The sequence below is a fragment of the Falco peregrinus genome, chromosome 3 (genome assembly GCF_023634155.1).
Source record: "Falco peregrinus isolate bFalPer1 chromosome 3, bFalPer1.pri, whole genome shotgun sequence".
In the NCBI taxonomy this organism is placed as follows: Eukaryota; Metazoa; Chordata; class Aves; order Falconiformes; family Falconidae; genus Falco; species Falco peregrinus.
The window spans coordinates 23,395,061-23,408,310 of record NC_073723.1 but is presented as its reverse complement, the minus strand read 5'-3'; the positions used below and the strand labels follow the sequence as shown (position 1 = coordinate 23,408,310).

Below are 13,250 nucleotides of genomic sequence, written 5' to 3'. Positions count from 1 at the left end.
CCAGCTCTGAACATCTCTAATAAAATCAAAAGGATCTACATTTGTTCAGCAATTGCAAACCAAGCTTTTAGTTGGTTTTCACACAAGGGCCACTGAAAAAGAGCACCTATCTGAAGCAAACTAGTTAGCATGTAAAAGTACAGAGCTCTTCAGTTTTAGTGGCATTTTCTTCCTAATAGTTATAATAAACATAGATAAGCATTCCAAAAGTCATCAGCATAGGGACAAAATGCAGATTACCCATGACAACAATAAATGCACTAAAATATTCTTCTCTTTTTCTTGACAATGTAGTTTTTAGCATGTCATTCTGCTATGCATGAAAGCATACAATGTTATACTATTGCTAAAAAAAAAGGTGTTTTTCTAACATTTAAGTCTGAACTAGAACTGTTATTGCAGCAGAGACCAAATAATTACATTTAAAGTTTTAAGAACACACTGCTATATATCTGTACTATTCCACTGTTAGAGACAGTGATTTCAAAATATGATATTGCTTTTCCTTACAAAGTAGCACTTTGAGTAAACATTACTAAGAAAAGTCCAATATGACAAGGTCTTTTTGATTACATGCTGAGAATACACTGTTTTAGCAAACAGAAAATTATTTTCATGTGAAGACTGCCACAATCATTTCAGGAAAGGAACTGTCAAAGATTCTGTTACTTTTGTTGAAAACATGTAATAAAATGCAGCTACTGTTCGTCTCTGTATTTAGGATTGGATAATAGCTATGCATATATAAAATGCACATCTGTAAATAGTTACAGGTCTGCTAGGTCTGCATCTAGAATGTACATTTTTATAAATGGGGGCAGGTTTAAATAAACATAATAGAATAATATAAATGTGAGTCCACGTATCTGATCTATTTTGCATTCATCAAGGAATAGGTTAGACTTTGTGATCTTAGCTCCATATATGAGTAATTTTGACATTAAAAAAACAGTTCTCAATAAACAGAATCAGATAGTGGAGCAAACAAGAATTAAGGGAAATAATAATTACTACAAACAGAATAAATTACAAAAAGAGGATGAGTGATCAACCCACATTTCATACAAACATAAGTAGTTACAGTGGTTATTTTTTTACTACTTTAATTGATAAAGACAGTCAAATAAAAAACCTATGCAGGAACTTTCAAATATTTTCATTGTCCCCGCATTGTTTGGATGTACGTTTTATAAAAATGCTAAACATAACCTTTTCAAACCACTGAGACACAAAATTATTTCTGGGACACAATCTATTTAACAGGGTACACAGTGAATAGGGGGTGTTAGAACACTGAAGGTTGGTCCTGCTCTGTATCTTTCTTGAAATTTTACCTTTGCATTCAATACCAGGAATAACTAACCACTTTTCTAAATATAAATCTGGAAAAAAGCACTTTGTTTTAACAGGTTTTTTATTAAAAAGATAGAATAACAACACACAAACAGCAAACTAAATAAAATTGTGTGTTGAGGATTATCATTATTTTGAAAAAAACAGTAACCCCTCTGCTTTTGAAATGATTTCTTCATGGCTTAGTTAGAAAAATTCTTACAGCTACACCACATAAATCAGTGTTAAGAACCACTGCCATATAAATCTGGATCACATTAGCATAATAATGAAACCTGGTATTACCATATGTTGATCGATAACCTAGTGTAGTTCTGGACAACCAGAAAAGAAAGTCCAATACTCTGAGAAAACAGATTTAATTTCCTTAGACAACCACTGAGAACACCTTAGTCACAGAAAGATTAAACCTACTTCACCCCAAAACACAGGGTCAGAGAACAGGTTTTTAAATGCTCCACATAAAACTGAACAATCATGTCAAATGTAATTCCAGGGTTCAGTGTACCCAAAGCTGAAAGCCTATCTGAATATTGCTTATTACAGGTGCAAATACTATGATACAAATAGAAACTTGTCTAGATTTTTTTGGTTCAGGGCTTTTTGTAATTTTAGTGAAGGCCACTGTGAGATCTTAAAAAAAGTAATCTTCAAAAGCAATGATTTCACACATAGAAGTTACAAATATGAAAAGGTAAAGTCAAAAAAGAGAAATTAGGAGAGGGTAATCAATCAGAGTTGGGTTAGAAAGGCAGGACAGAGATGGATAAAATAATTTTACTAAGGCATGTGGAATGGAATGGAATAAGAAAAATTATAGAAAATAGTTTGGTAGTGAAAGCAATATTGTAAAAAGACAAAGGTACAAATACATTCAGAGATTATTTTTCATGGGAAAGCCTAATCAAATCCATTGTTTTCCATTTTAACTTAAAAAAAAAAAAAAAGGGGAGAAAGATCTTCATTTTAGTATTTTGCCATATCCAGAATCATAATTACAGAATTTATAATATACACCCCAAAACTGAGATATGTACATAGTATTTATATGTGGAAACACAGTACCACTTCATACTATTTTTTATAGTATTTCATCTGGGGGAAAAAATTACTTTAATTTGTTTACGTAGTGAACTAATATTATTTTTCATACTTCTGAGTTCTGTATTTTGGCCAGCGGTTTACTTGATTTTTCTATGTTTTTGCTTGTCATAGAAGATTTTGTGATGATTTTATACTTTAAATATTTTTTTCAATTCTATACCTACATATATGTTCACTTCCTATTATCACTTGAAATCATAGAGGAAATAAAAATAATTGAGAAATTATTACAGCCATGATCCATTTTTATATGATCTGCCATAACATTTTTAAAATGACACTGGGACTAGGCCAAGAATATTTTTGCAATTATTAATAATCAAATGGCCATGAGAGGTAATTACCTTTATCAGCACATCACCGTGACTTCTTCATTCAAGTTATATTTATAGAGTTGGATTATCAAGTACAATGCCACATACATCTTATGAAGACAGTAAACTAAGGACTGACTTCGTTTCAAACTTCAAAAAACCTATACTTTGACTTAAATTTTCTCCCATGGCAAATCTGAAATTGTGACAGTGGTTATGATTTGAAAATTTTTTCTTTTAATATTTTCTTTTTCCTTTAAACAGTATAAATATTTTTTGCAATTTATCAACAGCTACTTTCTAAATGACATCTGAAATACTACAGTATATGAACATTTGCAGTTCAGGAATAGCCTAAATGTACAGCTGCTTTCCCTCAGGACTTTGCCACTTCTGTGTATGTAGAGTTCCATTTCTGACTGCATGGGTCTGCTATACCCTTTATAGCACTTATCTCTTCTCATTCCTGTCATGTCTTGTTGCTTAGTAAAGTTTCTCAATTTTTTTAGACATTTATGTAATAAAATACATATACCAAAGATTTTATGTATTTATATATTATATATGCTATTTCTTCACAACATTCCTAATTTGTATAGTTAGTGTTTATTAGTTAGATCGTCAAACTAGGCCCTTTTTGTTTCACTTTTTCCAGCACCCAGTATACCCAAATATACCCCAAAATACAAGCTCCATTCTTTGTACATAGATGCTTGTTACGCTTGAGAGGTGTTCTCATCAACTTTAATCACCTTGTAAAAGACAAGAAGTGACAGAAGTCACTGAAAGTAACTTTAAACTTGTGATCAAGAAAAGCAAATTATTTTTATTTTAGAGGAAATTCTACTATTGTTTAAAGCTGCATAAAATATACATTTCTTTCTGTCCCGAGCTCATATTATAAGGGAGCAATATTTAACAACCAAAATTACTTCAGTCCTTTGTATAGATGTTATCAGGCTCTTTCCTGTAAACTTTGAGAAGTAGATATGTAGTATATATGTTTTACAATGTAAAAATGTAAGCATGTTGGAGCCATGTAATCTGGTCAAGACCATATAAGAAAATTGCATAAAAATGTAATGACTGAATTTGTAAATCCTAATGAAAAAGATATTTTTGTACAACTATCTGTATCACTATACTAAGGTCCTGAAAACCTGCACTGATTACTGAAGAGCTAATAATAGACTTGTAGATAATTTTTTTGATGCTACTAGCACTTATAAATAATCTTTGGGGTATTTGGGGTTTTTTCTGTTGCTTTGGTTTGGGGATTTTTTGGTAGGAAAAACCCACTCTTCCATGTCAGCAGATTCAAGGATTTCTAGTATATTGTTGACATTAACTTGTACTTAGGTACAATAAAATATAACATATTTTATATTTCCATAAATAATTTGGATGACAAAATATTCAGTTCAAACTGTGCAATGTAATGTAATCTATAGGAGCCACTTTTCAGTAATAATCTATCGCATTCACAATTTAAGGCAAATATTAGAGAGATAGAAAGAAAAGTTCTCCAGTTCAGTTGAGCCTCATGCCTATAGATTACTTCATTCTAGTAAGTGTACATGTAAATACACACAGACACACACACACATACACATATTTGCAGAAACACTTTTTGTTTCTTTTGGCTTTCTGCAGACGTACCAGTTGAAATAGAATGATCATTCCTTTCTTCAGAAACAATAGAAATAGTCTAATCATGTAGGAACTAATCATTCAGAGTTTAGTTTAGTAATAGTATATGGTTGTTCTAGATACATTCTGATTAAATTATGAACTTTATGAGGTATGTTTATCAATATTTTCAACTACAACAATATAAGGTGAATTTAACAACCAATTTAAGAGTTACTTTTCTGTCATGTAAGCAACTCTTAACAGTTAGACATCCCTGCAATAGAATGAGTCTTTCCCATAGACTATAATTTTCTGGGACAAGATTATTATTGTGAACAATCATTCTTCCTCCTTTTATAGCTGGTGGGAGACTAATGGCCACAGACAGTCTGTGCTGGCATGCTGTGGTATAATGTCATATATGTATATCATATATTAGTGGTCTGCACAGTAAAAATCAACTTTCCTTCCTAGACTGTTTCAAATCCCATAAAGCAATTTAGCAACACAAAGAAAAATTAATAACTAATATTTAGAAGAGCTGGTTCTCAGTGGTGACCACACACATCTCCCTATAAAACTGGTATATGTACACTTTCTCTGTCTAATGCTAGCTACAAGCTTTTCCAAAGAAGGTAATAATTCTCAGAGGGTATAAAAGAGGGTTTCCTTGCATTGCATGAGAAGTAAACAAACTAGTCCAATATCCATCAGCTACTTCAAAGAAGCTAAACTGGCCATCCCAGTTACTTCAGAGAAAGATATCCCATGGAAAGCTAAGAATTGAAAGTCTCTTCCGAAGGTCAGTTAACAGAAAGTTACCTCTACCTTCAAATAATTACCAAAACATTTTGTTTAATAGGTTGGTTTTGGTTTTAAATCCTTATCATTTAACTTTAGACTACCTTGATAGCTAAATGAATGTCTAACCATTTTTTCTTAACCCACTAAATTTTGGCTTCTTATCAATAATGTGAGCATGACCAGCCACACCTTGTCTGGACAAACACTTTATCAGTTTTAATTTTCTACCTTTCATTCTCAATGGGTATCTAAAAATTTATACCATATTAAAATACTCTCAAGAGTATAGCACAAGTGATGTGAACTACTGTTCCTTCAGCTTTGTATTTATAACCACAATGCCAAGCATTTCATCAATTCAATGTATTTTCTTCATAAAGCAACATTTTCAGATTCAAAAAAAATAAATCTCCATCTAAATGTCTTGCCTGCTCAGAACCCATCTCTCAAAGCTGAATATCTATTTAGCATTAAATTCTGCTACATTTTTTCTATTATCTTTGTTTCTCTTACCTACAAGCTTTGCTGTATTTATTGCTGTATCTCTACCAACGTTCAGCCCATTTTCAACATTCTACATATCTTCTGTTTCACCTTTGTCATATTTAATTTGTTAATGCAGTGAAAATGTTCTTGTTTACATTAATTCAGTGTTGTAATTTGTCTCATCATTTTCCATTTTGATTGCTGGTTCACTGTGCCTTCTTTTTTTTTTAATTGCCATTGTTCCCTCCTTCAATCTGCATTGGTCTTTGTTCTTTTTTCTTCAATTTCCTTATCTCTTAATTGGTCTTTGACTAGTACTTATACAGTTTTATTTTCTCTTTCTTTGTAAGCAGAGTGTCATCCTATTTGGTTTTGTTCACTGGTCCCTAAATTCTCAAGTGAAATTCCTTCCTTCCTTCTTTTTCCATGCAGATAGTGGAGAAAGCCAGAGAACTGTGAAACAGCTGAAAGAAAAATCAATGACTCTGTGATCAGAGGTTTGAAGGTGTTTCCAAAGTGCTGAATCCTTAATTTGATCCTAATCAGCTCACAGTTTCTGCTCTGGTTGCCAATTTGGACAGAAAGTGAACAGTGATGAGAGAAGAAAAGTACATCTATGTAGGGAATAATAAACAGTCTAAGCGGAAAACACTGAGAGCTACAGTTGCCTCTGATGATAATGGAATTTTTTTGAGGATCAGTAAATGGTCCATTATCCCCTATCAACAACTCATGGTCTACATCAATATCCAAAAAGACTTGAACAAGAAAGTGAAAAAGGAAGCTTTGTACATTTTCAGTTGCAAGGTTAGCTGGGAATGAAGACCTGAATGTCTACAAATATTCTGCTCTGACATGTCTTGAAGGCTTAATAACCAGTCAAAAAGATTTTGCCTCTGTCAGATTCAGTGTACTATCTCACATAATTGCCATTTTTTTCTTTATCTTATTAGCACTGAGTCTGCTAACTTGAGCAACTGCCATGATAGTAGATGAAAGGTACAGTACTAATTTGGAGAATAACAACAGGAGTTGAAATGACACCTAATATAAGCCAAACAATAACAATACTCAGAGTCTTTATATGGTTTAAATAAACAAGGCATTGTTCATATAAGAAAGAACTTACAAAGAACTAAAAGATACACATGCATGAAAATGGAGCTACAGCCATCAAAGCTTGGATTCAGGAAAGAGAATCAACACACCATAGTGGCATTTTGCTCAGACAAGACATCAGCACTAGCTCTGGGAACCCTGTACTAAATCTTGTAGTACTGTAGATCATCTAAAGAAAAGGAACTTGGAAAGGAAGAAGTAAAACAAGTCTTAAAGTCAGGAAATTCTGTAAATGGAAACCCTGACATAGCAGAAGTAGAGGAAGGAGGAGGCAAAAGCTAGGCAAAAATGTGGGGCTTTTTTTTTGTCTTCTGGTTTTGATTAGAGTTGATGTGAGAAAAATTGGAGCACTTGCTAACAAATAACAGCATAATAGATTCCCTCCAAAAAGTAAGGTAACAAGTCTGGTTGGGAGGTAGTAAGAGATATAACATATCCATAAACCTTCACAAGGGATTAAGGTTGAAGTACTAAGGACCAGAAGAAGGAACGAGTCTGAGTCAGAAGAAAAAGATTACTCTAGCTGCCAAGGGGGCATTAGGTGACATGTAATAAGCCGGAGATGCACTTATCCTGCTTCTACTGTGGTCCTGTAGACCATTGAAACAGGTCCAACTCCTATGGCACAGTCAGAACAGCCTTCTTGTTTTGGCATATCCAATAATTTTCCATGCCCTTTTCAGTTAACATAACCTCAGCCCAGAGCCAAGTAAGCAGCCAACTCATCTGCCTGCAACCCTAAAAACATCTAATATGAATTAATATTAAGGATTTGTTATAATTTTACATATTTCTACTCCCAGTTTTTTTCTCTTCTCTTAACTAGTTGGACCAAAGAAGTTAAATTTTATAGTCAGTACCAACCATTCTCAGTGGAACAATATCTGTTATTCCATATGTAATGGAATTAAAAAATTAAAGTATTTTAATTTTATTTAAGTTTATTTTTGAGCTTATTCCTCTGTTATATGATAACAATTTCTTTTTTGAGTAGTTTGCAATACCATTATCAAAGTATGAGTCAGTTTGTTTAGTACCAAATTCAAGCCTTTGCAAGTACTAGGGTGAAAAGAGCATACTCAATTACATTTAACACTAGGAGCATCCTGAAATTTTAAAGATCTACTTATTAATCTTCAGAACATTTTTTTTTCTTCAAGTAGTTGTGGAGTAAATGTAGACCTGCTCAGGCAGTCAGATGGTTTAGGACAAAGAAATTCATCAATAGAGAAAAGGCAGTAAATGTCTTCAGTGACTTCAATGAATTTCTCCTATGCAGCTCAGAAGCACTGTTCGATAACCTGTGTATTTGATTCTTGTTTGCCTCAACAGGGAATGTAGATGAAAGGATGATTCATCTTGCTTAAAAACAAGAGATGAGAAAAGATGAGTATTAGATCACCCTTTAAATGCTGATAATATTAAAGCTTCCTTCCATTCAAATTTCCTAAAAGGAAATTAACCATGAGTTGGTAGAGAAAAGTTTTTAATTCATCCAATTACATCTCTTGACACAGTGACAATGTTGACATTTTAAAATATCTCTGAAGATATAATGCTGGTCTTGCAGACTCTCAAAACAAGGAAAATATATATTAATTAAGTGTTCAAAAATTCCAGTTTGTGCCTGTTTGTAACACCTCCACTTCTCATGATTTTTAGATAAACAAATTCATGTTTTCTTTTCACTGATGCAAACAAATGAAAAGCTGTCACAAAATGATCATACCTTTTTGCTAACAGTGGAGCTTTCCAAACTCCCACGCCATGTCTGTTCTGAAGACCACACAGTAATGTTTTCTGATATGTTTTACCTGAACGTTCTTATAGACTTGTCATTTTCTAAATAATTTTATATTTAACTTGAGAAAATATAGAATTTTGTCTACTATAAAACTGCTTTCTGAACATAAACACATGGAAGATTCTTTTAGTCAACACAATGAGACAGAAATATACTGGATTGAACTGTTCCATTTATCCTAGTACAATTGCAGGAGGTATGCAATTTTTTTTCTGTTTAAAACAGAATTTTAATTTGTTCCATTGATTTCAATACAATTTTAATTTTTTTATGAGTATTTAAACATCAAATCAATTAACTGGTTAGGCACTGGTAATTTTGGAAAATAAATTCTCTTGTAACTGTGAACAGAGGTGGGGTATATAATCACATATTATTGTTCGATTATTTAAAGCTATTTCTAACATCACACTGCAAGTTGGGGTAAATAGAGAGGAAAAAACTTTAGAAAGCTATTGAGTATGAAAACTTTTAAAAGTAGTGTTAAATTCTAAGCACCTTCTTAAAAAAAAGACAAGCATACTCTTTGGTATTTACTGATAGTATATTATGCATTATGCTCAGAAATTTCTTTTTAAAAAAAGAAGAAAATAAAGAATTATCCAAGTTACAAAGTAAAACATTTGCAAGGCAATGTCAGAACTGAGGTTGCCATTCTCTCATCCATTTACATATGTACCATATTGCTGCCAATAATAACACAGTTTAAAATTAACTGTGGTTTCCATATGACTATTCAGGGAGTGACATGAGGAGTACCCAATGAACAATTCATACAGTTATTCCCATACTTTGTTTTGTATGATATCTAAATCTTGCTTGAAAGGCACATTTTCTCCCAGATTTCCCTATGCCGTGTCAGGACCCTGAGGAAAACAACAGACCTTCCTGGTCCTGACCAGCCTCAGCTGGGACTCCCACCCACCACTGGCCGTGGGTGCTGAGGCTCCCTGTCAGCCCCCCTGGAGGCACCCGGACCCTGCTATAGTTTTGTCCCTGTCCCTGCCTCCTCCATGAGCTTCTTGGCCCTACTCTCTGTGGAGCTTAGCTGGCCCTGTTCCTTTTTCCTCATGGCTGGACTCCCTGGAGGGACCCTAGACCTGGTCCATTGCTGGTTGTGGAGGGTGCTGCCCATGGACCCTGTTACCAGTCCCCAGCTCCACTGGCCATGTTCAGCCCCTGCAGGATTGTGCCCTGCCAGTGAAAGCACAGCCTGAGCATGGTCACCCTCGGCTCCTGGCTTGTGCCCCTCATAATGTAGCCCTGCTCTAATTACCCCCTAATATATGGCAGTACCTACTATAGTGAATTATTTAGAAGTTATACTAAAAATTACTTTCATAACATGCAAGAGGTATCATCACATGACTCCAATTGATTTTTGCAAAGCTGCTGATTTATGTGGTGTTTTATCAGTTCAAATCATACCTTCCATTAACTTAATTTAAAGGTGCAAACAAAACTCTTGTTTCTCAAGATGGGCCCTCAGAAAATTGAAAACACTTTATTGATATGCATCTTCAAAAAGCTTGGCTGAAATGTTTAATCTAGTAACACACCAAAATTATGTGAAAGGCAGACATTTTGAAAAAACAGAACAGAAGTTCTATCTGGAAATGCAACACTCACTCAGAACAGCAGTGCAGAAATATTAGCTACTTTCCAAAATAAGGTGTATAGAAGGTTGCAATTTAAAAGTAATCACATAAAACCAAACCCTGATAAATATATATATATATATATATATTTAGGGGGAGCCTAGGTGTATAAATGTGGAAGAAAGTGTACACAAAAATCACAAAGCTGCACAGGGAGGGTGACAAGGAAACCCTAAAAATAGACAGTGTCTATGACATGACCCAGAAAGACTCCCAAGTATGAAATTTTGCTGAAAGCTTGGTTCAATTACAGGAAGTTATACTTTCTTTCTGCAAACAGGTTTTTGGTATGTGATTACAATATGATTTATGAAAATATATTTTTTTTTGCATTTCATTCACAGCTTTAAACTATTCTAAGTTTTCTCTATTTATACTTTGAGGCAAAGATCTAGCATATTAAATATACTAAAACAAGCATATACAGTAACACAAAGATTGAAGTATAATATTGACTCTACACTTTCTATAATGGCCATATCCGACATGCTTCTCTACCATTTGTTATTGTTTAGCTGCCATTTAAGTGCCATCTAAACAGTGGAGGCTGTTAAGCATTCACTGAAGACAGTCAATGACTACAAATCTCAACAAGATTCAATTCTGAGAACAATTAAACAAAGTACAAAACTGAATGAGGATGAAGTCAGAGGTCATGAACTTCAGAAACAGTCCAACTGCAAAATCTTATTTAGTCATACAGAAACTTATTTCAATCAGAATATTGAAGCAGAAAGAAATAGTGGCCTTGGCTGAGACAATTATTTTAGCTGTCCAGTTCTGTATTTTACCAATATACCTGTATAGTTCTCCTAAAAACATTTTTGTCTTACAAAATTAAAGGGAGGGTGACTAGCATAAATTGATTACACTTTCATTAATGTCACTGAGGAATATGATAAAATCTACTGTCATGCTAGAAAGTTTCCACAAGCAAATGTGCCTCAGTAAAACTTTACTTGTTAAGCAAAAAGAAAATTCTAGGAAACATCATCTTACTACTTGCTACAGCAATCTGAGAAAATACGCATCACCATGAAAGATTTAGTAAAGCTTGCATAATTTCACTATCACACTTTCTTAATTTGAAACCCAGTTCTCCACTCACACAAATGTGTACTATTTTTCTACTGCACCCACGCACTGACAAGATCTTGTAAGTCTTGCAAAAGTGCTCTATTTCAGGACCTATACAGAGGCTTAATTGTCTTTTCCTTTTTAAGTGCTGCCTTAATCTGTTCTCTTCTATAGAACTTATGCTATTCTTCACCAGAATCTAGTGGCATCCTAAATAATACACAATACCAAAACTTTTGAGCATGCCAGGCTTCCTTGATTTTCTTCTCAAGATACTGACATTTTACAAATATGTATCTCAAAGCTCCAGATTTGAAGGCTTAGTTCAATATAAAAAGAATCCTGCGTGCACGCGCACACACACACACACATATAGAGGAAGCTATATATCTATGCATCCATAGATATATGTAGATGTGAATATACATATGCATACAAATATATATAAACCTTCTCAGTAGTTCAAACACATACAAAGAAAAAATTCTGCTTCTGGAAGATATGTTTTCCTCTTCTTTCTATCCTCCTAGCTTCCTTCACCTGTCTTCTCTGATGCTTATTAAAACTGTAGCTCAGTAAGGACAGTAAGTTCCTAATAGTGATAATTGTTTTATCCTTTTGCATTTGTGCAGAATGTTGTTCACACACTCTTTGAAATTATGATTTAGAGTGGATTCACCAATAGAAATCCTGACTGACAGTGAGATCTTTTTTGGTCTCTTAAATGTGATCAAATCTCCATCTAAATTTTATATTTCGAGCAGAGGCAGAAAGGAGGAAAACTATATGTTTTACATTCTTTCAGTTTAAAACCATTGCCCCTTGCTTTGTCTTTACAGGCCTTGGTAAAAAGTCTCCACCTTTCTTATAAGCCTCCTTTAAGGCCACTGTAAGGTTTCCCTGGAGCTGCCTCTTTCCCAGCCTGAACAACCCCTACTCTCTCAGCCTGTCTTCATAGGAAAGGTGCTCCAGCCCTCTGACCATCTTCATGGCCTTCCTTTGCACCCACTCTAACAGGTCCATGTCTTTCCCTTGCTGAGGACTCCACAGCTGGACGCAGTACTCCAGGTGGGTTCTCACCAGCATGGAGTAGAAGGGCAGAATCATGTCCATTAACCTGCTGGTTACATTTCTTTTGATACAGCCCAGGATATGGCTGGCTTTCTGGGCTGCAAGTATACCTTGCTGATTCATGTTCAATTTTTCATCCACCGGTATCCCTGACTGCTTCTCTGCAAGACTGCTCTCAATCTCTTTATCCCCCACTCTGTATTGATACTGAGGATTGACCTGACTTGCCCCAACCCAGGTGCAGGATATTGCATTTGACCTCATTGAACTTCATGAGGTTCTCACAGACCCACTCCCAAGCCTATGAATGTCCTTCTGGATGACATCCCTTCCCTCAAGCGAATCAACTGCACCACTCAACTTGGTGTCATCCTCAAACTTGCTGAGGGTGCACTCAATCCCACTGTTCACATCATTAACAAATATATTATATAGTATTGGTCTCCATAGGGACTCCTAAGGAACAGCACTTCTTACTGATCTCCATTCGGACATCAAGCTGTTGGCTGTAACTCTTTGGATGTGGCCAATCAGCCAATGCCTTATCCACTGAACAGTCCGCCCATCAGATCCATCTCTCTCCTATTTAGCAGACAAGGATGTGGCATGGGATCCTGGCAAAGGCGTTACAGAAGTCTAGGTAGATGACAACTTGACTTACAGAACACAAAACAGACAATAACAGAGATAACTAACAAATGTATGGATAATGTCCCTGTTGCTATTGCAGAATTATTATGTACACCTGAAGACAGAACATTCATGAACAGGACAACTGGGCCATGACTCTGAAGAAGGCACTGATAAAAAAATGTTCCGTGACTCATT

At 34.7% G+C, this 13,250-nt stretch overlaps 1 protein-coding gene across 3 annotated transcripts in view; it reads right to left on the bottom strand.

The window, feature by feature from the left end:
• Positions 1-13,250, bottom strand: part of CSMD3 (CUB and Sushi multiple domains 3) — a 725,287-nt gene that overhangs the window by 627,609 nt on the left and 84,428 nt on the right. The window lies entirely within an intron of this gene.